Here is a 26,854-nt window from a genome sequence, read left to right as displayed (position 1 = left end):
TTGAATGTCAGAAATGTTTTAAATTAAATTCTGACAAAGACAAAATGCTTTGTGGGTGAATATAAATGTTTGTTAAGTTCTTTGTCCTCTTTTTTTCACGGCCTTTTAATGATTGCAATCATATATCTGCTTTTGCATGGACAATTCTGAAAGCTATTTAAGATGATGGGGGGTGAGCTTTCAGGAACATTAAATCTGTTGTTCCATGTGCTTTCACAGTCTGAAGTACATTGTAAATATAAAACAAACCAGCAGCAATGAAAAGACTAGTTCTGGAAGCACTGTGTAATTAGTAAAATGTATATTTTCTTTGTCATTAACAGCTATAGGCGGGCTAGTGATTTCAAACTGTTAAACACAAAGCACATTTCAATGATATGTGCTACTAATGGCCCTCTAACCCATAGTGTAGACAAGCGAACAGCCAGTGGACAATACTGAAAAGTAATGAAAAAGAATACTCAGTAGTTTTGCTATAATTCAAATACACTTATTCCAAGCTCTTCTCTTCTGAAATTCTGATTCAAATAAATCATAAGGCAAATGAAACACAGAAGTATTCCATCACTATATGCATTAATTTTGATTTAGAAATAAAATATATACACAAAATTAGGATGACTTGGATGGACATTCTAGCTCTTCCATTAGTGGTGAGACACTGGACATGTTATTCAATAATCAAGTTCTATGCTCTCATTCATGATTTGGGAATTTGATGATTTCATATAATGATAAGAAAAGCAATTATTGCATGCACACTATATCTAATTTACAATCCAGAATCTGTAGGCTAGAGATGTAAATGGAGAAGTTCTCTTTCTTTAAAGACATTAAATTCTAGTATAGATAATCAGTAAATAATAAAATACATATGTAATAAGTGACTATAAACGCAACAAAAACAAGGTAAGGAAGAAACTTAAGAAATATGTGTATGTTTGTTTGTATTATGTGTGTGATATGAAGAATTCCAAGCTACTTATACTGTTTCTCATAGCAATTCAATAAAATAACTATGAAACATAGATAAATTATACATATCAATAGCTAAATGTCATGTTAATACAGACCAGTAAAAACATTTTATTTCTTACTCTGAAACAAATTGTCACTATTTAGGAATATTTTCAATTCTATATTTCTGAAAAATCAAAGTGTTTGAAAACAGACAGTTATGTTGTCTTTCTAATGACTGAAATACATGAAAAAATGTGCATGTAAAAGAAGAAAGGCTAATGAAAATAGCAGAAATTACTGAATCTATTTAACTAAGGAAACTAGTTCTGGTATAAGTCAAGAAGCTGCTTTTCAGCCTAAGAGGATTTTCAAGAAAAAAGTTAGATTGTCTCTATTATCATTTAGAGATTTATACAATGTCACTATTCCTACAAATGTGATTCCAATGATCATATTTTATAGTGTGGTACAGTTGGAATTGTGCATAATATTTAATGGCCTTTTAAATCATAACTAGTGTTTTTTCTCTATATTTCCCTAACAGTCACTGACTATATTTTCTTCCATTTCTTGCAAAAATTTCATTACTATAGACAAGAAAATAAAATTTGAGATAGTCATCTTAACTGTCAAGAAATCTGAATGTTTTATTATTAAATAACATTTTTGGTTTTTGTTGGGGTCCATGCAGCAGGTGTGAATAACATGAAGGCATGAAGAGAACAGCTCCTTTGCTTGGCAGGGCCCAGGGGAGCTTCCAGCTGTTTGGCAGGGTATGGCAGATTTCTCTCTGACCACTTTGACACAGTCTCACCCCCTTTTTGCATGGACACTCAACCACCCCACTAAGAATTCTGTAATCTATTGAGGCATTGTTTTTTTGCCCCTGTGAGATGGCTTTTGCAACCGATGTCAGCTTAAGAGTTAATGTCACTGATAATGTCTTGGTGAGTGGGCCTTTGACAATTCACACACAGGAGTACAATTAAACCCATGCCATTTCTGGACACCTTATTTTGTGCTTACCCATTGCCCTGAAATCTAGCCCAGACACATAGCATGCCTTCTGGGAAATAGCTTGATAAGAATTTTACAAACTAATGGAAGTGATGGGAGTATGGGCTAAAACTGCTATGACAAAAAAATATAGCTACTGGGACCCTAAAGGCTATCCTGTTACAGAGACCCTAAAGACTGAGCTTGCAGGTCTAATGGTCAAATAATATCAATGACCTCAATCCCCATAAACCAAGGCCCCAGACTTATTAACCCATAGGTAATTTAAGATAGGGGTCTGGCTGTCACAGGCAGCACCAAGGTTAGCGTCCAGACTTGAGGAGAGCAGGTGGGAGCTGGCAAGCCAAAATAATCAAGGAATGTGTAATCCTCCCTCACTCATCTCTCAAGCTGCTGTAAATTGTGCCCCCCTTGCAGCTATGTCAAACTGTCCCTAAAAGAAAATTTTGTGGTGCTTTTGTATAAATAAAGCAGATAGCTTTCTCGCATAGGTCACAATGATCCTGGAATTGTAGTGGTCTGTTTCTTTTCTCTCTATGCCTATTTCACACACCCTTCTCGAGTTCAAAACTCAGCTGAAGCAGGACTTCAGCAGGTTTTGTTATTTGATAAATATTAATGACTAATTGGCTGTGTATTTATTATGGCTAGAATGCTCTTTGAGTTTCTTCCCTAACAGTATATGGAAATATATTTTTGTACAATATATGTGAGAGAATCATATTGCTAACATGAAAGTATATGAGAGTTTACAATCCACTAATAAGAGACTGATATTGTGTGGAGCATTTTTATCTCAAAATCATTATGTTTTTAATTTTGAAAGTGAGTAGTATGTACAGATTTAAAGTATGAGGTTTGTACAAATGCTGAAGCTTTGGACTGACTCAGTTTCAGCTGTTGCAGTCACTTGGCTAGAGAACCAGTGGATGGATGCTATTTCTCTGTCTCACCTTCCCTATAAATATGCCTTTCCAATAGAAACAAATAAATCTTTTAAAAATGTGTTATTGGTCTCTCTGTGTCATCTGTAAATTGTAATATTACTACACCCTCAAACAGCCTGTATCACAAGCAACAAGATATTGTAATGTAATCAATGAGCCAATAATCAATGAGAGACAGACTATCCATGATCTACATCAAAGAACTGAAAAGCCTGATATGCTTTTATATCCCTATGTTATTCCATAATGTGTCAGGAAAGCAGAGAAATCTTCCGCCTTCTTAGAAGGTGTGAGGAAGATGTTAAGTATAATCTATCAAGATTGTAGCAAGTAACTTACAGACAGCCAACTCGTATCTGCATTAGACATTAGCAAAAACTATGAAGACATACAGTGGGATCCAAGAGTGATCCTGATAGCCTCTTAACAGGAGGTCATATGCACAGAGCAGGAGAGGACCCCAGAGTGGAACAGGAGGACAGGCGGAGGTTTGTATCCCAACCCTGGAGACTCCCGGTACCTCACCAAGGACTATCAGTATGGGCACCAAAAACCAAAAATGTTATTTAATAATAACTATCAGTATGGGCACCAAAAACCAAAAATGTTATTTAATAATAAAACATTCAGATTTCTTGACAGTTAAGATGACTATCTCAAATTTTATTTTCTTGTCTATAGTAATGAAATTTTTGCATACACACACATACATACATATGTATATATACACTTATTACATTCTACTTAGGTAAATATTAAGTTGATATCTTTCATCTATAGTTATTTTCCTCTAGATCTCAGTATTAGTGCAAATGCTTATTATCTTCTGTGTATCTCAAATTTATTTTAGTAACACAATTCTTGGATTTAATATACATATTCTTTTCTTATTTATCTTTAAATGAATGCTGATCTGCACTACATGAAACATTTTAAAGTTAATCTCCTCATAAGAAAATAGCATTTGAATTTGTACTTCAAGTAGGCAAACAAGTAGAAAAATAAACTAGGAATACATGTTCATGTAGTTATGTGAAAGATATCCTAAATTTTATAGCTTGGATACTATAGATTTGAGTTACATGGCCCATTGCATTATTTTTCCAAAGACACCAAGTTTTCTACACAGATTAAATCAGCATTTAAGAAATTTTTATCACTCAGTATTTTGGGCAATCTACCCCCTACAGAAATGTACAAAATAAGCACTACTATAATACAAGTTTTAGGAAAATTTCTAAAATTTTAAACTCCAAATATGTAAAAAAAAAAAGTTTCTTTAAGGCTTAGTGATTTCTAATGTAATTTTTTTTACCTCAACCAAAAAATACAATAGATTGAATTGATTCCATACTTCGATTATGAAACAGAGAAATTAATGACATAAAAAAGGTAGCCCAAAAATAAAATAAAATAAACTTGAAAAAAAAGGTAGCCCAGATTGGTATGCAGCTTATCTGCATTTAATGTATTCAATAAGATATGACTTTGATCTAAGGTAATGCCTTTACTTTTTACAGTCTCAATCACAGTTCTCAAAGTCATCAATAACTTACGTTTGAAAGACTCAAAGGTAGGAAACATGTAGGAGAGATATGTCAAACAATGATGAAGTAGCAAAGCTTAACCATAAGTAAGTGTAATGTAATCCTCTCTCTCCTCTCCAAGTACGAAATGAATTGTTTTTAAGTTTGTTTTGCTTTTCTGTATGCATTTTAAAATCTTGGAATAAACGGATTAGTCACCTGAGGAGCTGATGCACTGGCTCAAATGGCTAATCCTCCACCTACAAGAACCACATTCCATATAGGCCCCGGTTCATGTCCAAGCTGCTCCAGTTCCCACACAGCTTCCCCCTTATGACTTGGCAAAGCAGAAGAGCATGACACCCCCGCACCTGCGTGAGAAGGCCAAAAGAAGCTCAAGGCTCTGGGGTTCAGATTGGCTTGTCTTTCGCCATTGCAGCCATTTGGGGAATGAACCAGTGAAAGGAAGATTTCTCCCTGTCTCTCCTTTTCTCTGTAAATCTGCCTTTCCAACAAAATATATTAATTTTAAAAAAAGAAAAAAAGATAACACATCTGAGTCAAGTGTTTAGTCCTAAAGTGGTCACTTAAGTATCCCTAGAATAACCACTTATGTGATTGACTAAGATAATCTTAATAAGGACAAAATGTATGAATTTATCCCTCATTTCACTAAACTACTGACTTGCAAAATTTTCCCATTTTTATAGATTCTGAGTGTCCCATCTGCCCTTCGATTTCCTGCGGGGTGGACTGTTTCTTCTACTTGATGGCTTTACACAAGAAGACTCCAAGCAGCAAGCCATATTCAACTACAGAAATTCGGATGTTCATATACTTTTGCACTTTTCATGATTGGCTTAGTTTAAAGGAACATTTTAAAAACACTAGCAGCAATATACCCAGTTTTAAAATTTATTCTATGCCACTAAGTACAGTTTGCCCACACAGAGTTTCTCTGGCTTATTTGCCTTGCCCCTATCTCTTATAAAAATAATAATCCTATAGACATTGTGCCAATGACACTACACACAGCTAATTCCTAGAATGCTGCCAGGCAGGTTGCAGTTAAATCAATTTCTGGTTAAGAAAGAAAAAAGCCTGAGTTACTGGTGCCTGTCACCAGCACACGCTTGGCCTATGTGCAGGTTGCTGATAACACTGACTAACCAGTTGAAACAGGCTTTTTTCCCCTGAATCTTAAGGTCAATTGTCACTAAAACACGTGTGAACTGAAGCCAAATGTCTTTACACAGTGTCAAGTTCAGTTTATAGACAAACTAAACAGATTTCCACATGATTTTTACTGTCAACTTTCTGAAGTTAATTATGCTATGTTTTATGAAGATTCTATTCATTAGTGAACTAATTAGAAATAGATTTTATAAATAAATTTTATTGAAAACCTAGAAATTTGTTCAAAAAGCTAGTCCAATATGTTTTTGGATCTTTCCTGATATTTACAAGCACATAAAATAATCTTCTATGAAATTTTGTGGTATGTACCAAATACTCCAATTCAAAAGCCGAAACTCCATCTAGTGGCATAATATTCAGACTAGAGTTTTGAAAGGTTGGTTTCAATTATTTAATTTGATGATACTAAATGCAAAAGGTCTCCAATTAAATATCACTTTTAAAAGTTATATCCTGAATGCTAAAGTATCATCTTTTAAATTGTACTTTTTAAAGAACAACTAACACTAATCTTTCAATGAATGTTGTCTATAAAAAAATTGCTTTTATTATTGACAGATTGAAGGATTAGAAATGGGTGTGCAAACAATAAAACACCACAATTTGTAAGTTTAAGTTACTGAAGAACTATTAGTTTGAAATGTCATTGATCTTGTTATCACTTAAGTCTGAAGGAGACACTCAGAAAATTAACTCTCCATGGTGTGGACTGAGATTAGTTTTGCTTAATATTGAGTTTTAGAGAGCCAATACTGGGGCTAGTGAGAATCAAAGGGACCCTGGGCAACTCTGCTCTTCCCTGAGAAAAAATAAGCAAGGGTATACCAAAGAAATGCTAAGACTAGGATGCAACATAGCATCACCGGAGTTCTTTATGCAAACTTGCCAAGAGGAGCTCCAGATGTAGCAAATTTATTTAGAAATTATAAATATATTTATAAATATATATATATATATATACTTGTGGTTAAGATTCTGGCCCCTTCTTTTTTATTTGGGATTTTAATAAAAATATTAAGCATGAAGAAATATGATTTGGCACATACTGATTCTGAAAGGAAACACACATTTTTTATTTACCCTGAGAATAACAAATTCCTGACTTCCTGGGAGAAGACTTAGGGCTTTGTGCTAGAGCTGTAAGTAACCATTTGAGAGAGTGATAAACCCATTCATTTGATGACAATTTCCTTTCTTCTTAAAGTGTACCAGACAGCAACCATTCTTTTCCATTTCCCGGGCTTCTAAAATCAGCCCATGAGAAATAATCTCCATTTCAGGACTCCTTTTACAGAGAAGGTTTAAGCAATCCGGAAGCACTCCTACTTGTGGTTGCCAATCCACGAGAGTCCTACTTCCTTAGATTCTGTCTAAAGTGAGTGCTCTGCTTTCCCTCACTGCTACATACCTGGGACAGCACCACTGAGAAAACAAAATACACAGGATTAATTTCAGGCAATGAATGATAGCATGTTCTCTTCTGAGCCTGTCAGTAAAACTATCATGAGATAACCTATACTTTAGTGTAATAGTCTGCAAAAAAGACTACATTTTTGTGAAAAGAAATATATGATTGTATGTATATGTCTTCCTGCATCATTTTAGCATAATTTGTTGTACACAATGGCTCTTAGCACATTAAATAACTGAAAACAAATTTAGTGGAAAGGTATTTTAGATTTCATACTTTAGCGATAACATGTTGGTTTTAGTGGTTTCATTATAAGTTTCACACCAAATCTTATACATAAAAAAGTAAAACAAACATATTGGCTGAAACTGTGGATGGGGAAGCTCACCCCTTCCTTTTGTTACATTGTGCACTCAGCTCTACAGGATTTCTTTGTATTAGCAAAGGTTTTACTAAATTGAGTTTTAACCATCATATCTGTTTCCACCACAGAGTAGAAAAATGAGGTCCCAATAACCTCCTAATAACACCATTAATCATATACAAAAATAAATCATTTCCTTCTGCAACTGATTAAATTTTCAGATTATTCTTTTCTTTCCATAGTGATCTTCCAAGAATGCATTATTATTTTCATTCCTGTGGATGTGCTAATTTACGTAATATTTGTTATCTTTGACACTAAATTTTAAATGTTACTAAAAGTAAAATACATATATTTCCTTCAGTGTTCAGTAATATTCTCTGTGGTACATATTTATACTGTTTTTAGAACATTTAATACTATCCTTTATCTACTAATTTCATTTATGTTGTTGAAAATAAAAATTTAAAATAACTATACTTTAAATTTGTTTTGTCCTATTGCAATTATAAATACCCTCAGAAACTGATAACAAGGAAAATAAAGCACACCTTTTATTAGTGAGTTTAATGAGTATGTAATTCGATTTATTTACATATGTATTGTTATAAAACTATAGCTATTTTTAAGTTATTTATTAAGAAATTATGGAATAATTTTAATAATTAGTTTAACAAGTAATTTACCATCTATCATGTACTAGGTACTTTAAAAAATACTTGGAATCCGTCAGTGAATCAAAGATTCTTATGACATTATAAATAAATAGAATAGAATGAAATTTGAAAAATATTACTAAATGATAAATATTATGGAAACAAAAGGTAAGGTGTGGTGACAAAGTAATCTTAGTAAAGGCATAGATTTTAATTTTTAATAGGCAGGTGTAACAAGGTGGTATTTTTGTGGATGTTTCAGACATATGAAGAAATTAACGTGAAGATTCGTGGCTTTCTGGGCCTACAAAACAATGGTGCCAGTTCAAAGGCACTAGGCAATGTATACATGGCTTGAGTGGTTGAATAGGATAGATAATGGGGAGGAATGTGAAGCAAAGCCAAAAATCTGCAAAAGACCAAACCCACAGCATGAGAATAAGGATGCATCCAGGCCACTAATGTGAACACAGTGGAGCATGGTGGCAGGGTATGCAGCTCAAAAGTGACCTGAGATAATCAGGCTTGGATGACAGCTCTGTCTGCTCTTCTGCCTGGAGCAAAAAATAAAATAATGGAGACATATACGAGTTATTAGAACACAACAGTCGCTAGAGGGTTTTGGTACAGAGCTTAAGAGGTCACTGGTAAAATCAACGTCCTGCTTGGGAGTACCTGGGTGCTTGTCACTCCAAGTTCACAAGAATACACACCTGAGAAGTAGCAGGTGATAGTTCACGTTCTCAGGTCCTTTGCACAAACCTAGGAGATGCTCATTGACTTGGGTGCTCCTGACTTCAGCCTAGCCCAGCCCTGGCTATTACAGCCATCTGGTGGATTGAAGATTCTGTCTCCCTGTTTTTCAAATAAATCAAATTTAAATTAAAATGTGTTGCAGGTGTACCTGTGGTATCTTGGTGTAAACTACCGTTTGGGATGCCTTATATTATATCACAGTGCCTTTTGAGACCTAGATATTCCATTCTTGATAAAACTTGCTGCTAATGCACCTGAGAAAACACTAAACATGAGCTGTGTACGTGGATTCCTGCTGCCCACCTGGGAGACCTTAATGGTCTTGGACTCTAATTCAGGTCTTGCCCCACCTTGGTTATTGCGATCATCTGCAAAGTGAAGCAGTGCATACAATATTCTCTATGTGTCTCCCTTCCCCAACCTCCCCCTTCTCTTGCTGTAACTAGAAAATAAATAAATAAATATTTTTAAAAGAGGCCAATTATGCATACAAAAGGAGATGAGCAAAGATATTTTCATGTACGAATGGGAGTAACATAAAATCTTGAGAAACTCAACACAAAATGGGAATAGACAAACAAGAGAAAAGCCCTGGGGCACTGTAATTTTAAGAGATCTGTGAGGCATCTGTGAAGGAACAACCACAAAGGTATAAAACAATTACGACAGTAGTTCTCAGTGATTCTCAGGAATCAAAAGAAGAGTTTTTGTTGCTGTTTCTGCGTGTTATTGGTAAACGAGGTTTTATTGCATGAGGATTAGATGCCACCGAAGACAACATTTGAGCAGTTACCCATTAAGCAGAATAAATTGGAGATCATTATTAATTTTAACAAAACACTTTTCCTCAAAGAAAAAAAATATATACACAAACACGTATGTTTCTCAGAATACAAAACATATGAGTGAAAAGTACTGATTTGCCAAAAATATACGAGCCATCTTGGCTCTTATGAAAAACTTTTTGTGGACCTAGCATCAAAATCCCATGAGTTTCCCTGGGGCATAAGGTAAGTGGGTAAAAGCTTTTTTAAAGTTGTATGAAGATACTTGATAAAAAAAAGTGTTCTACGCATTTTGAAACTATAACCTCATATTTCTTGCCTCTGAATTCCTGGAATGTCATATTAAAATGTGTTTGGTAGAACAAAAATAAACTTACAAGCTTAAGAGTTCCAAGTTAATTTTTCTTTTAAAAATATATAGTGTGTGTGCTCGTGTGTGTGTGTGTGTGAGAGAGAGAGAGAGAGAGAGAGAGAGAGAGAGAGAGAGAGAGAGGGGAGATATGCTTTACTTCAATCCTTGCAAGGTTGTAGTTTCCATGGCTGAGCCAGGTCAAAACCGTAATTTAAGAATTCAATCCAAGGGCTAGCACAGTCGCTCAATTGGCTAGTCTTCCACCAGCAAGTTTTGACATTCTGTATAGGTGCTGATTCGTGTCTCAGCTGCTCCATTTCTCATCCCACTCCCTGCTTGTGGCATGCAAATTCAGTGGAGGATGGCCCAAAGCCTTGGGACTTTATACTTATGTGGGAGACCCAGAAGCTCCTGGAGCCTGACTCAGCTCCTGTGATTGCAGCGATTTGAGGAGTGAATTAGCAACAGATACAAGATCTTTCTCTCTGTAGATAAGCCTTTATATATATATATATATATACGTACATATGTATATATATATATACACACATATATATTTCAACATACATATATACACATATATAAGCTCTATATGTAGCTTAAAAATGATTTAATTCAGATCTCCCATGAGTCATCCATTGCTTGCTACTTTACAAAGTGTGGGAAGATCTTCCCTCCGCTGACTCACTCCCTAGGTGGCTGCAACAGCCAGAGCTGAGCCAATCCGAAGCCAGGAGCCAAGAATCAGGAGCTTCTTCCTGGTCTCCTTTGTGGATGCAGGTCCCCAAGGCTCGGGCTGTCCTTGGCTGCTTTTCCAGGCCACAAGCAGAGAACTCAATGGGAAGCGGGACAGCTCGGATAGGAACTGGCACCCACATGGGCTCCAGGAACATACAAGCAGAAGACTTTAGCCATTAGGCTACTGCACTGGCCCTATATGTGGAGAGTCTTAGTGTTGTTTTCACTACTAGCCAAATGCCTTTCTCTTGAGTTACTTGTAACTGGATAGAAAGTGCAGATTCTGGAGTTAGCTTGCCATACTACATTTAGTTCATACATGGCATTTGTTTGATTGTCCCAAGCATGTTAAATTTCTGTCCTAAAATTTCCTGAGTATAAATAATACCCATAGGAACTAGTAAACACAGGCGCCTAAGCACAATAGAATTGACCAGATTGAGAGCAATCTGGCTGTTCCTCAGCCGGGAAGCAAGCTAATTGAATGCCTGACAACATCACATCGATGAGATACTCTCACACTAGAAATACAGCTGTAGTGTACCAAATCCCTTCAGATTTAATACGATCAAGGACCTTTTATTTTCCTCCACAGAGCTAAAAATACATGATATATGGATTTGCATTAGATGTAGTAGTGTTAAAATGAATTTCTGTAAGTCCAATCAGGAATTTAGCATTGCATTCATGATGTTGGCACTGATCACTGTTCGGCTCGTGTTCCAGTGGCTCTATGGTGGAGGAGTTGTTTTGCTTTCACTCGGGTGTACACAGTGTCAGACTGCTTTCCAACCACCTGTCCTCATGGATAATAACAAAACTATGTCCAAGTGAACTTCTGCAGCAAGACAACAACCTGTGCTTCCACATCACAGCTGTTCAAATTCAAAGCAAAGCACGTGAATGAAATTTGGCATGTAGATCAACCTTCATTTTAGATGTGTTGATGGACCTAAGGGATACTGTGCAAATAGGAGAACAGGAAAATTAAGGATATTCATTCAGAATGCAATTGTTTGTCTTTGCAATATCTACGATGGAGTCACTCTATTTTTACCAAGTTTGAATAATTGAAGTAAAGTAAATCTCTGACAGTGAAAGAGTAAGAATCCACATTTATTTATCCACACATGTTTGTATGAACTCATCCTAGAGGTCTTTCCTAGAATATCAACAAGCACTGGATGTCAGATAAAACTAATCACCATAACCCTTCACATAAATATTAGTTTTATTTAACATGTATAGAAGCTGAAGAGAGCATTTGGTTTTTGTAATGCTTAGTATTTCGTGTTCCGAATTCATAATTCAGAACACATTATCAGAAGTCCCTTGCATCACTGACCCACTATATTAACTCATCCTGTAACAGCTGTCTTCTAGATTTTGGGTTGTATGAGATAATAAGTGTCTTTAGTCCACCATTAGAATTTCTTTTACTTGCTAATGGAACCAACTTAGTTGTGAGGTAAGTATTGGAATAGTAATTTAAAACTACCTCTTGTGATTTAAATTGTTGGCCTCTTGCTATTATAAAATGTGAAATTACTTTAAAATCTGGGAATTATATCTATTAATATGGATATTCATGAAAATATTCATTTTTCTTGCTTTTTCTTTCATACGTTGCAATTAAAGATCTTGAAACTTAAAGAGGTCCACATATCAACAATTTTAGCTCCCTCATTTTAACTTAAAAGAACTGGTGCTTGGTCCTGGGTGCTACCAGTTAGAATGTTCTGTCTCCTAGATAACTCAGGAATGGAAAGTCTACCATGAGGAACATCAAGTTTTTCAGAGACAAAACAGCTCTCATGTGCTGTGACTCAATCATCATCATGAGCTAAATGAGATAATTAATACGATGTAATATTTTGATGAAAAAATAAGTATTGGTACATTTTGGTTTTGCTGAATTTTGGACTTTTTACATACAGTTTTCTATACAGAGACTATTCTTTAATCCTAATAAAAGTGTTTGAGAAACACAAATTTTATGTGTGCCTCTCAATGAATTGAATGTCTTTCCTTTAACACACATAGCATAGTAAAAACGCCGAGAAATTCTGGAGTAATAACAGTAGCTTTTAATTATCTCAAAACTTATAATCAACAATGAAATATGTATTGTCGCACAAAATTTCTCTGAATAAATCTGGGGGTAGTTTAGCTGGAAGGTCCTGGCTGACGGTCTCTGGAGAGCTTGCAGTCAGGATGCTTCCTGGAACGTGCAGTACTTGGATGGATGGGAATGTGCTTGCAGAGTAGCTCCTTCATCTGCTAGGTGATTTACTGCAGATTATTGGTGTAAGAAGTTAGCTACCTGTTACACGATTAAGGTATCTTTATGACATGGTAGACAGATTCCCCCAAGCAAGTATATATTAAAAAAGGGGACGGAAGCTTTTTACTATCTTTTATACCTTAGTATAGAAATTTTCCAGGTAATTAAAAAAATGCTATTCATTAGAAACTTGAGTCACTAGGCCTGGATCATACTGCTACAGAAGAGGGTTTGAGCTACACCTGTTAAAGAAAGACTAGCAAAGAATCATATATAAATTCTTAAACTACCATAGATTTAATTTAATTTCTGGAAGTCATTTGGCTATACAACTGTGCCTTATTTAGCACAACTCTAAGACATTCCTTAAGATACCTATGACATAACAGAATTATATCTGTCTTAATTTTCACTAATGTATTTGGAAAGATAATATTGGATAATGAAATGAACTTGAAGGAATGCTTTCAAAAATATTCAAGAAGCTTGAAAACTGTTTCTAAATTCTCTCTTAAATTGTATTTACATTGGTTTCTTGCCTCTAACAATTTGTTACCACTGATTATGATTAAATTTACAATCACAAATTTTGAATTATGCAAATGGCTTAGATAGTTTAAATAGTTTCCAAATAAAACAGCCTATAATGACATTTTTCAAATTTTAAACGGTATTATGAAAGGCAACTAGTAGGGCTACTATTCAAGAATCTGAATCTGCTAGGAGAAAGAATAGAATCATTATAGATTTAAAACAGAAGTGTTAAATGTTCTCATCTATAAAGTGGAAAATGTGATACTATAAATCTAGAATTTTAAATTCAGTGCAATAGAGTGTTTTTGAGATCTCTACATGTTGACTCTAGTTAAAATAGAGTCTGTAAGAACTTGAGTATTTTAGTCATGAGTAATTAAGTTGGGACAATTTGAATACCTAATATATATGTATGTGTATGTTTAACTTATAATATATTTAGATATTAAAGAACAGATGCACAATATCACCCAAATTATACAGTCATTTGGGTTTAAACTCATTTTGAGTGATACTATTAGCTATGGTCATATGCAAAGGAAAATACAATAACTGGAAAAGTAAGAGACATACCACACAAGCATTATCATTCCAAAACATAGGGTGCTCTCCAGGTACATAGCATACGTGAAAAGGAATTTAACAAAATTTCATTTTGTGAAGAAGACAGGGTATAGAAAACAGTCTTTCAAATTAACTCTGCTGATATTGCAGTCGCCTTCTTCGTCTCCTGTTTTGTTGCTTAGTGAAGGTTTCATCACTTCTGTGCCCCACATAGCCCCATCACCAAGAATTGTACCTCTAGGAAATGCTCATTTTCCACGAGAGCAATTTTTACATCTAAAAGGCAAGAGGAATATGAGAAGAATGGTTGTTGCTGTTAAAGTATGTCCTCAGGAATATAAACTGCATTATGCAGTCATGAACTTCTGTATTAATGTCATTTAACCTTCGGCAATATTAGTCTAAAGGGGATCTTGTGAAGGATGGTACATTAATTTTTAGAAGTGATGGGCTGTGATAGTCCTGCTGTGATATTGAACAGTGTAGACTGAGCTTCAGCATAGGTTTCTAAGGCCATGGGAATTTTTTTCACCTGTAGGTCAAAGCTTACATGTATGACGGCAGAACTGTGAAGTCAGTTTAGCGTGTCATCCACACATTAGAATACCAGGTAACATTATAAGAAGATTCTATAAGACAATCTACTTTCCTGTCCAAAATATTTTGAAGTCTTTCACCATTCAACTAAAATTCTGCTGAGCGATAACAAGTGGTCTTACTAGAATTACTAAAATGATTCTCCAAACTACACAAATCCAAACTAAGGAAAAATCAGCAGTAAACTAACAACTGAAACACTGTAACTGTTGTTAAAAAACTGTGCTACCATTACAATATAAGGGAAAACAGTGGTGGGGAGAGAAGGTGGGGATGATGGAAGGGAAAGGCCCTGTAACTAAAACTGTATCACAAAAGATTAAAAAAAAATAAAGAAGCCTAAAAAAAAGAAGCATGACAAGGTTAAGTCTTATTAGCAGTTTATAAAAACTACCTAGAAATTTTTTTTTTAATTCTCTGGATGGAACAAAGAATGTGGAAAAACATTTCTTCTAGGTAGATTAGTTGTCTAGTTCATTATTGGATGAAGAAACAAAGCAATACATCTTAACCTGGAATAAGGCCACTGCTAAATCCTTGGTTTTTAATACTTGGAATGATTTTCCATGTTGTTCAACCTCATGACAGTTTAGTCAACTCACGAACATTGTGCACTTATGTCATAAATTTTGCAACCAGTCCACTTCTTTTTTTAGTGTTTGAGTAGTGTCTCAAATTGAGCATGGCAAAATTTAGCTTTCTATACTTTTTTGATTGTGTCTCAGCACCTGCACTCATATCACCAAATTCATACTGAGAAGCCTAATATCCCATGTGATGAAGGAGCTCGACCTATGGGAGCTTCTGCCCTCTTGATTGGTATCCTGACCTTACTACACAGATTAAAAAAGATTGTTTGTATTTTCTGTTGTGTAAGGACTTGGCTAAAAGAGTATCATCTGTGAAACGGAGAGACCTCCTCACCAGGCATTGAGTTAATCCATGCCTTCATCTTGGATACCCAGCCTTAACAACTATGAGAAATATGCGTAAGAAATTGAGAACTGTTAAAAATGTTAAGCCTTCAACACTGTGAGAAACATTATGTATAAATTACTTGGTCTAAAGTGTTTTGTTTTAACATTCTGATGGGTTAAGACAGCTCCTTAATATAATGACTGTAATTCCCATTCACCAGTTTCATTATCTCCAATTAGAAGGACTTATTACTTTCTGGAAAGTGGATGGACTCTGACACCTGACAAACCTTGGCTAAGCCTCAGGTGCTAAATAAGTAACAATTCTTAGTATTCATGTACAGTCATTAACTCTGCTGAGTCTGGACCCCTTCACTTGTAACATGATAATAAGACTTGTTTTGACTCTCACTGTGAGAATTCACCTCTATAAAGAAGTTGTCACATGGTGATTTCTTTCTAAGTTATATAGTTACCATTTTACTAGAGTCTTTAAGTCATTAAAAATGTTGATGAATTTCCAAGTACTATAAAGTATTTTTCGTATACATTTGTATATTCCCCTTTCGTCTCCAGGATCTGACTTAATACAGACTCACAACATATTCTATTCCAGATGTTAATGAATTATAATTCTAACGAATGTTTGATCTAGGCTGAAGTGCATTCCATTGAATATTTGCATATAACCTCTGTAAAAGAACCCCTGTTTATAAATGTTATGTTACAAATAACTCTCACTATATTATTGTATAATTTGGGAGGACAAAAATGGCAAATAAATATGGCTGAAAAAATGCTACTTCATTTGTTTTAAACTTCATATTTTTATCTGATGTACATATGTTTATGGAGTATTCAATGATAATGAGAAACATGTTCACTGGGAGCTTGGGAGGTGAACCCAAACGAAGAAACTGTCCTGCTGGTCCATTTGATTTGATCAGGAGCAGAGACAGAGCAGCAGATCACAGATGGACAGTGTGAGAACAGGGTGGATTTCACAGCCCAGTCAGCCCCCTAGAGCTGAATTGGGCGCCATTTTGCTTAAGGACAAGAAGGCAAAGGAAAAGACTGAGCATACGCTGAGCTGGGAGTGAGCTCATTTCTGACTCAGTGAACTGCAGCAACGTGACATTCTACAGGTTCCACCCAAGACAGGTCTGGGTAGCCCTCAGACCTGACGGCCAGCAGATCAAGAATGCTAGCAGTGGTACATCAGGCACCATTTTGTACACTGTGGCAAAAGTTTAGGACTACAGGGGACAACAGAGAACTGCGCAGGTGCTGAGCTCGCTAGAACTCACTGAGTTCTGTGGATTGCACTGGTCCCACAGGAAAATAATAGCAACTGTGGCTCCTACGGGTCAAAATAGGTCCGTGTGGCACCAGACCTAACGGCCAACAGGTTCCAGCAACAACAACCTAGCTATATAGGACACTTGGTGTCTCCCCAATCATGGGACCTGTTCCAACTGGAAGTGGGAGAAAGGTTGTACAGACAACAATGCAATCTCCACATGGTATCACAGGAGGTGGAGACTGGTGAGCCAGGAGTTGAGGCTATGGAGTTTTTTGTGGAAATTTAACATAAGAACCCAGACATGGAACTTCCTGGAGGGAGTGCCACAATTGACTGCAAGCAAAGAGCTGTGTACCAATGGCAATAAGTAAAATCAAACAGTAGACCTGTGGGTAACACAGCTTAGAAACCTGCCCCAAGGAGAAGACTCTGCTAACCAGAAGTACAGTGATGAAGAGCAAAAGAAGAGACAAAAGCACAATGAATATTACTGAAGATTCCTCTACAAAGCAGCAAAACCCTATGCCAACCTCAGAGTTAGCTGAGGAAGACATCAAGAAAATGGGGGACATAGAATTCAGAAAACTAATTTTAAAGCTTGTAATCAACAATGAGAAGCACGTACAAGAGTTCAAAGAATTTAAGGAAATTGTTACACAAGAAATAGCTGCAATAAAGCAAATCAAGGCTGATATATCAGAAATTAAGAACACAGTAGAGCAAATTAAAAGTACAGTGGAGAGTCTTTGAAATAGAATGAAGCAAGCAGAAAAAAGAATCTCAGAACTGGAAGTTATTTCCTGTCATCGGGGGAAGCAAACGAAAAGCTGGAAGCAGAGCTGGATGAGGCCCAAAAAAGCATTCAAGAATTGAAAGACACTTTTTAGAGGCCTAATATAAGACTTATGGGAGTCTCAGCAGGTGCAGAAAGATAAACTGGTTTTACAAATATATTTAACAAAATAATAAAGAGCCTATGGAACTGTATCATAAAATGATAACAACAACAATAAGAAGAAATTGTAAAACAAAAACAAAACAAAACAAAAAACCCAAAAATTCAAAACAGAGAAAATCTGGAGTGGAAATGTATTCTCCCATTGGTGCATGTTAAAATTCAATCCTTAGGAAATACTTTAGCCAAGAGCTTAAAACAATGTAAAAGGAAGAAAAGCGATGATGCATGATCATTCCTAGTACTTTTACTTCCAAAATGTTTTATGTAGCACATTGAGTATATAAAATCAAATGCAAAAATAACCACCACAAAAGGGGCAAAATATGTTTATTTCAGGCCCGGCAGCGTGGCCTAGCGGCTAAAGTCCTTGCCTTGAGTGCCCCAGGATCCCGTTGAGCGCCGGTTCTAATCCCGGCAGCTCCACTTCCCATCCAGCTCCCTGCTTGTGGCCTGGGAAAGCAGTCGAGGACAGCCCAAAGCTTTGGGACCCTGCACCCGCGAGGGAGACCCCGAAGAGGTTCCAGGTTCCCGGTTTTGGTTCGGCACAGCACCGTTCATTGCGGTCACTTGGGGAGTGAATCATTGGACAGAAGATCTTCCTCTCTGTCTCTCCTCCTCTCTGTATATCTGACTTTGTAATAAAAAATACATAAATCTTCAAAAAATAAAAAAGAATATGTTTATTTCATATTAATTACTTGTAAAACAAGAAATTTCTATTACAAGAAAACAGTATCTACCGTTAAATACAGTTGTAGGATTCTTGCTGGACTAGAGAATTATTTGGGAGGTTAGTCATATTAAGCAATGTCTAAAGTTTCATCATGGCTGAAATTAATGCATAAGAAAACAAGATTTGGAATAACTACTCCTAGATCAAGAGCACCGATGGAAAGGGATGTAAGCTTTACACTTCAAAATGTTCCCTCAGCGTCAGGGCATGCATGGATTTGGGGTTCTGCATTGGGATCAGGAAGTTCAATGATTATAAAATGCAGACTCATTTTAAGGATAGAGATATCTTTACGTTGCCAAGTCAAACACTTTTAAAGTTTTGCTGTATCGTATTTATGTGTTTATTTAGAGAATATAAATAAGTAGAGTAAGAGGGAAAGAGGAGTCCCACCCTTGTTATATGGCTCCGATAACCCTGCAAGACCATGCTGAAGTCAGCAACCAGGAGTTTCACTTTGGTCTCCTAGTATGATCGTCTTCTATGACCTTCTCAGGTATATTACCACCCAGCTGGATTGCAATTGGGGCAGCTATGATTTGAACAGCAATCTCATATGGAATGCTCCCACCACAAATGCTGTGCTATAAAATGCTGGCTGCCATTATGACTTCCTATTTAATTGATACAACACTGTGGTTCTAGTAGGACTATACCTACAGATTAAATTTGAAGCAACTCATTTTTAGAAACCATAAGACCAACATTTACTTAAAATAATATCATGTATAGTTTCCACATGAGTATTTGGGTTGTTTGGTATCCTTCAAAAAAAAAAACCTTTCTAAATTCTTGAAAGAATCTAAGCATAATTTGGCTAACAGCAGTCTTTTAAAATTCCTTACATCATCTCAGGGTGATTAGAAAAAGTAGCTAGCACGGACTTCTAGAACTATGTTCTCATACATTCCTCATACACGGTAACAAACATTATTTACAAAAATGAAGTAATTTTGTTAGCTTCCCAATAAAGTATACATTTCACTTTAGAAAGTTAAAATAATTAAGGATAATAACTATTGATCATTATTTTAAATTTTATTCTGAGACATAATGACTACTTATTAAGGTTCAAGGGAGAAACAAAGAATGCATTAGTTAATTTACTTGCTATCTTAAAGTACAAATAATTGGGTTTCTGTCAGAAAAAGCATAAACATTGCATTACTGAACTTCTTTTTTTATTTAATAAGATTTATCTATTTTCACTAGAAAGTCAGATTTTTACAGGGAGAAGGAGAAACAGAGAGGAACATCTTCCATCTGCTGGTTCACCAAACAAGTTGCCACAGTGGTCATCAGCAAGCCAATCCAAAGCCAGGAGTTAGGATCGGGGTCTCCCACACCTGTGGGTGCATATTCCCAAGGCTTTGGGCATCCTCTACTACTTTCCCAGGCCACAAGCAGGAAACTGAATGGGAAGTGGAGCAGCCTGAACACCAATCCGAGTGTTTGGGATCCTGGCACATGTGAAGCAAGCAATATTTACTAGCTTACCTGCCGGGATCTGAACTTCATTTTTCCTTCATACAGATTTCAGACTCAGATTTGTTCTCCAATAATTTTAAAATGTACATGGAATATCTAAGGACTAAATGCTTGAGTAGTGATATAAATTGTAGCTGGAGAAATGTTAATTTGAAAGCAGATTACAGTAAAGATGCATTCTGTGTCATGTGGACCAATATTGTTTATATTTTAAGTTTTCATGAAAGACAGAGACAGAAAGACAAAGTTGATCTACTCATTGGTTTACTCCTCAAACACCTGCCACAGCTGGGGTTAGGCCAGACAGCAGTCAGATACCAGGATCTTGATCTTAATTCTCTCCAATGAATGACGGCAACCCAAGTATTGAAACCATCACCTCTTCCTCCCAGTACCCATTTGTAGGAATCTGAAGTCAAGAGTGAGTGAAGACAGTCATCAAAATATCCATACTAACAGATACAATTTAAATATTATATTACATAAATACTTATATAAATGTATCACATGCTTTATATGATGTATATATAATCACATATGTATTATATATTCAATGTAATCACAATCAAAATACCTTTGGATTTCTCCTCAAATTTAGGAAAATAACTACGTTGAAAATTACATGGAAACCCAAGATACCCCAAATAGTTAAAGCAATCTTAAACATCAAATACAAGGCTGGAGAAATCACAATTTCAGGCTTTAACATGAACTGTAGGATAATTATAATGCAAACATTGAAACTGGACAAAAATGGACATGAAAATATGAATAGAATTGAAATCTCAGAAATAAACCGCACATCTACCAACTAACTTTTAACAACTGAATAGAGAGCGATTGAAGGAGAAAATATATTCTCTTGAAGAGGAGATATGGAGAATATTGGAGCTATGTGTGCAGAAGGATGAGGCAAGTCACCTATATTATACGTTATGCAAAAATCAACTCACAGTGGATCCAGGATCTAAATTGGTGACCTGATAAAATAAAATTATTAGATAATTTGTTTAGTATTTGTATCCTTTGTCTATACCCCTGCAAAACAGTGGGACATTCTTTATATTTTTCATATTATAACCTAAGTCCTGATCTTTGTCTCCAGAACATAGAATCAGAATAGGGGCTTAATAGTTCCCAAATTTTGAACATTCTTTTCATGACTTCCCATCTTATCCATAACTGAAAAATTACATAAATATGATTATTGTAGCAAACCGCAAAGGACCTCAAGAGATAAACTTTAATAACAAGGTAAAATCAGGAAAAAAAAAACGGCCTTTTAATCTTACCTTTCTGCTGTCACCTACTTGGATGTGAAGAATTTGGGAACCCTTTGTAGTCTGTTCCTTATGTCATGAAGCTGCCATCTACTGCGTCTTGATGTATGAATTCTCAAGTCCTGAAATAACTTTCTCTTTTTGCTTCAAATAACCAGATTCTACTTTTGGGAGCTTGCTTGAAAAAATATAATTTAGCTTCAACTCATGATAAGGACTTACAGCACTGAATTCATGTTTTTCTATTCTAATTATATCCTATTTAGAGTAAGACTTTTCCTGGCTGTATTTTGCATCACTGTTTCCTTTACTGTTCTTTAATTGATCAGATGCATTTATTTTACTGAGTACAATTCAGGAGTTGTGTAATCAAGGCAATATTTATTTGCATAATATAACAGTGAAAATATAAAAAGTGTACAAAATTATGCTAATTGCATTCATGTGTCATAGAACTATTCATATTTATGTAATATAACTTCACATAGAAAGTTCCAAAATTTATTAGGTTTCTTCTTTCCAGAATAAATATGATAATGTATGCAATTAATAAGCATATTGCAAGAAACAGAATAAATATTCCACCTAGGTCTGTTTTTAAATTTTACACTTTAGTTATTATTAATGCAAGTTTAGTTATTCTATTCATTATGCCTATGAGACAGAGGGCACTAGTATTTTTTAAATATAAGGATGTTGATTCAAAATATGTTTAAGTAAAATTATTTAACCCTGAGATCATGTACCTTAATTGAACAGGAAAATAATTAATTATGCCTCCTCAATTTTATAATCTGCATGTTTTTCATTTAAGCATTATTACCATTTGGTATTTCCCTTATTACCTGTGTGAAATAATGGGTCTGGCTAAGGAATTTCTTGTGTGTTTACAAAGCAAGGTTTTCTTTCTTAATTTTTATTTTAAATGATGCTTACATAGTCGAACAGGGTGGGAAGGGTCGAGGTTTAGGGAACAGTGGGTGTGATCATTTTTTCCAGGTTTTCTATGTCTTTTTCCTATATCTGGGGGAGAGGGGAGACAATGGGAGAAACCACATCCAGCTTCCCATCCACCCCAGCACCCGAGTGTGTGGAACGCCACCCAATGTGACCCAGGGTCCTAACATGGTGTATGTCCCGATGGTTCTGCCCCCGTGGCTTAGATGGTTCTGAAATGTCGATCTCGCCTATCCAAGGATGAGAGAACACGTCTAATATCCATTGGCTGAAATAGTCCACCTTAGAGTCTCCATTCAATCAGACGTTTGCTGTCATCGTTGGGCTGGGGTAATGTCCTATTTGCTGTGCCCTCCTTCCACTGCTGTGGTAAGATGTCTTCTGCAGGCCCCCACGGGCTGCAGTGTCCTCTGTGTGGATACGGGCCAGTTGTCCACTACTCTGTCTGTTCTACTGAGAAGGGCCAGTTCTTATAGGTGGGCCCAAGGGTCCGGGCTATGTGACCCAGACCCCTGGGAACCCCTACTCCCAGGGCTCACGGACTCAGCATCCACTGTGCAGGCAGGCCCAAGGAGCAGGGCTAGGAGACACAGACTCCTCTGTATCCCTCGCCCTCCAGGGCTGGTGAACCTGGTGCCCACTGCGCAGGCAGGCCCAAAACCAGGGCTAAGTGACCCAGACCCTGGCCGGACCTCCCGATCTGAGGGCTCACAGACCCATCACCGCCATGCAGACAGACCGGGCCACACCAGATCCTCTCACCCCGGGGCTCATGGTCCCTGCCCCCTCTGCCTCCAGACTGGCATGGCTCACCTCATCCTAGCATCGACTGGTGGGTGTTTTAGCCTGACTTAGGCTAGCCTGTCCCCAGTTCCAATTGCTGCTGGTTGGTCAAAGCAAGGTTCTTAAAGGTTTTTTTGGTCTAGGTCATTTTTATTTTTGTCTAGGTCATTTTTATTTTTGTCCTGCTATAAAACAAATTTCTCAGGTAAAAGGCATAGAATTAAAATATTCATATTAAAATATAACTACCTTTATTTTTTCCCTCCTTTACAGTTTAACTTAATGATATGGTTCAATGATAGAGAGGTCCATCTAGTTTTCACTGAAAATAGTAAGGTGTTGTCTGAAGAGACTTAAAAGAGGTAAAAGGCAGGATTGATTTGAAGATAAAAGCATTGTCACCTATAATATTTTAAATCAGAATCTTTTATTTGAAGCTAGTACTTTAGCTTTTAAAAGGCTGAGATTACTAGTTGGCATTCTGTAATTTTTGAAAACTATGGATTGTAGATCACCATGACAACCAGGGAGCATCCTTGTTCAATAGAACCTTATTTTTAATAGTGCAACATTCAGGATTTCTTAATGAGAATGAAAACAGAATACCTTGTGTTGTATTCCTTAGCTAATCAGTAATGTCTGACAGATTCAGCATAACCATTAAGTGCACTTGATAATAAGCAAATGTCCCTGTTAGAGCCACCTAAATATGGGCCACAATTATTGTGTTTTTATAATTGATATTATCAGACATGTGTATAATGTATATTTTGTACTTTAAACCATGCCAAATATAGAGCTGTATTACCCTGCCATTATATTCGTTATTTTATTAGCTCTGTCAGATAGCCACTGTTATTTTTCAGATTATTCAGAAACAGACATAATATAAAACAGAGAACATAGTAATGGGACATGTTTGTTTTCACAGAACACTTAACGTATCAGATACCAGGTTTTAAATATAGTTCATTGAGGGCATAGGTAGGAATAGCTGATATGAGTAGAAATGGTGGATATAGAAGAATGTTAAAGAAGAAAATGAATATTTGTTTTGAATGCAGGCTCAACTAAATCCTAGTTTTTCCCCATTACAGTTTTTATTTAAGTTACTGCAATCAGGAAACCTGGACAAGCTCTGCTGCAGTCACACATCATTTTTCAGTGAGCAGTGAAGTCTGCCAACGAGCCAGTCCATAGTTTTGTGATCTTGGGAACTTATGGACATCCACTGTAGTGTCATCTATCATTTTTATTAGAAATATGAGAAATGGAAGGTTTTGTTTGTTTCTTTGATTATCAAACAGGATCACATGTATTGAGAAACAAACCCAGTAGTACATCTACCTTAGGATATTCCAGTCATAGCATCCAGCAAGAAACAAATACTTTTCACTTGAAAGTAAAATGTTTGAGGTACTCACCACACAAATTTAAAACAAAAAAGTCAAACTTTGACTTTTTAAAAAAGATTTATTTATTTTTATTGCAAAGTCAGATATACAGAGAGGAAGAGAGACAGAGAGGAAGATCTGCTGTCCGATGATTCACTCCCCAAGTGACCGCAATGGCTGGTGCTGTGCCGAATTGAAGCCAAGAACTTCCTCCAGGTCTCCCATGCGGGTGCAGGGTCCCAAGGCTCTGGGCCATCCTCGGCTGTTTCCCAGGCCACAAGCAGGGAGCTGGAAGGGAAGTGGGGCTGCTGGGATTAGAACCAATGCCCATAAGGGATCCTGGTGCATTCAAGGCAAGGACTTTAGCCACTAGGCCACCACACTGGGCCCAGCTGTGACATTTTTAATCTTCTATTATCATCCTGATACCTTGTCTTTGGAGAAAGGCAGAAGCGTATATTTCTTACTCATGTACACCTATGCACCTAGCCATTTGTACAGCTAACGTGACTCAAAACCCCAAAGTAAAATTGGTTACAATACACCTTAAGAACACTGTCATCAGTAATAGTAAACATTTCGAGCAAACAATATTGTAACCATCTAACTTCTACACATAGATATACATCTTTAATTTTTCAATACTCTGAGAAAGCATCTAGGAGATTTTAAGTTCCCTAATTTAGACACTAAATGATAAAAACGCTGTTTCAGGTGATTTTTGCCTTGGTGACAACTTTAGATAAGTGGGATATGATTTTGAATATTTGCATTCTGAATAAATATAAGCAACATGTTTTATTAGCTTTGTGTTATAATTGTCATATTCTGTGCCTCAATTAATTTTCACAAGAGTCTCATTCAAGGCTCTTATTTTATAAATATCTTTGAAAACAATTGGCAAAAGAAAAATATTAAATTAATTTTTAAATGTGGATTTGGTTCCCCTGAGAATGAGTGTTATCATGCATTTTATTTTTGTAAATAGCTATTCATGTATGTGTGTTTATTTATTCACTTGATAGACAGAATGACAGCCCGGGAGAGATGGTTTCTATCCATTAGTTCACTCATCAAATGGCTCCAATAGTCAAGGCAAGAGCTTGGTCCTGTCTCTCCCATGGAGGGTAAGAGTCCAAGTTCCTGGGCAGCCTTCTACCACTTTTCCAGTTGTATTAGCAGTAAGTTGAATTAGAAGCATCATAGCTGGGACTAATATCAGCATTGCAATTTTGGATATCCAGGTTGCAGCTGGTGGGATATCCTTCTGTGTTACAGTGTTGTTCCCTGAATTTCTTCATATCTAAACACTTTTCATTCTGCAGTACAAAGGTAATTTGCCTTTTACAGAGATAATTTAATTTCTTCTGAAATCAGCTTCTTTCCCTTCTTCTTGGGAATAAATTAATCACAACAGAAATTGTGTGATTATATGCATACTCTTAAATATCTAATCCAAAATGTATGCAATCATTATTTGCCAATTTTAAAGAGCATTAATGAAAGTGAAGAGAAATTTCTGAAAAATGAAGTTTAAATTTCCTAAAAGAAAATTTAAATTTTTTTTGCATTATAAAAGTTGATTGTTTTTCTTTAAGTAAATAAATTTTTAAAGATGTACTTATTTATTTGAAAGGCAGAGATGCTAAGAGTGAGAAGAAGAGGCAGAAAGAATTTACTCTGCAGTCTTTTGATTCATTACTTGAATGATTGCAATGGCTAAGACTGGCCAAATCGAAGTCAGTAGCCCTGAGATTCTTCCGGATCTGCCACATGGTTGTTGGGACCCAAAGACTTGCTCTGTTTTTCACTGTTTTCTTTGGCATTTTAGTAGGGAGCTTGGAAATCAAGTAGCCTGACTCTAACCAGTGACCATATGGAATGCCAGTACTGAAGGTGTTAGCTTAGCCCACTAATCACAATGTCAGACCCAACTATACTTTCTCTGGTACGGTCATTCTTTAGCAATATTACAGATGTGTGGTATTTCTAGGTCCCAGTAGAGTTGCTCAGATTCATCATGAAAAATACCAGCTATTATTGCAAGAGGGACAGGACTTGATAGCTGTCTTTTGCTGTGAATGTGCAAGCATCCAGGTTACCTATTAAAAAGTGATATTAATATCACTTTTATATTTATATTTTATATTTATTGTTCATTAGAGCTAATTTAAACAGAAAATTATGAAAATTTGTATGTTTAAACTACCACATAAAATGCTAAATATGTTTAATATTTTTATCATATACTTATTCTCCTTTTCCATATGTAATGCTCACAAAAATGATTACAGGAAAATTAACAGGTAAAGGTAAAATAAATTGGTAGCAAGTTAAATTATTACTATGACTT

The sequence above is a fragment of the Ochotona princeps genome, chromosome 14 (genome assembly GCF_030435755.1).
Source record: "Ochotona princeps isolate mOchPri1 chromosome 14, mOchPri1.hap1, whole genome shotgun sequence".
Classification (NCBI taxonomy): Eukaryota; Metazoa; Chordata; class Mammalia; order Lagomorpha; family Ochotonidae; genus Ochotona; species Ochotona princeps.
The sequence above is the reverse complement of the archived record's forward strand: the minus strand, read 5'-3'. Positions refer to the sequence as shown.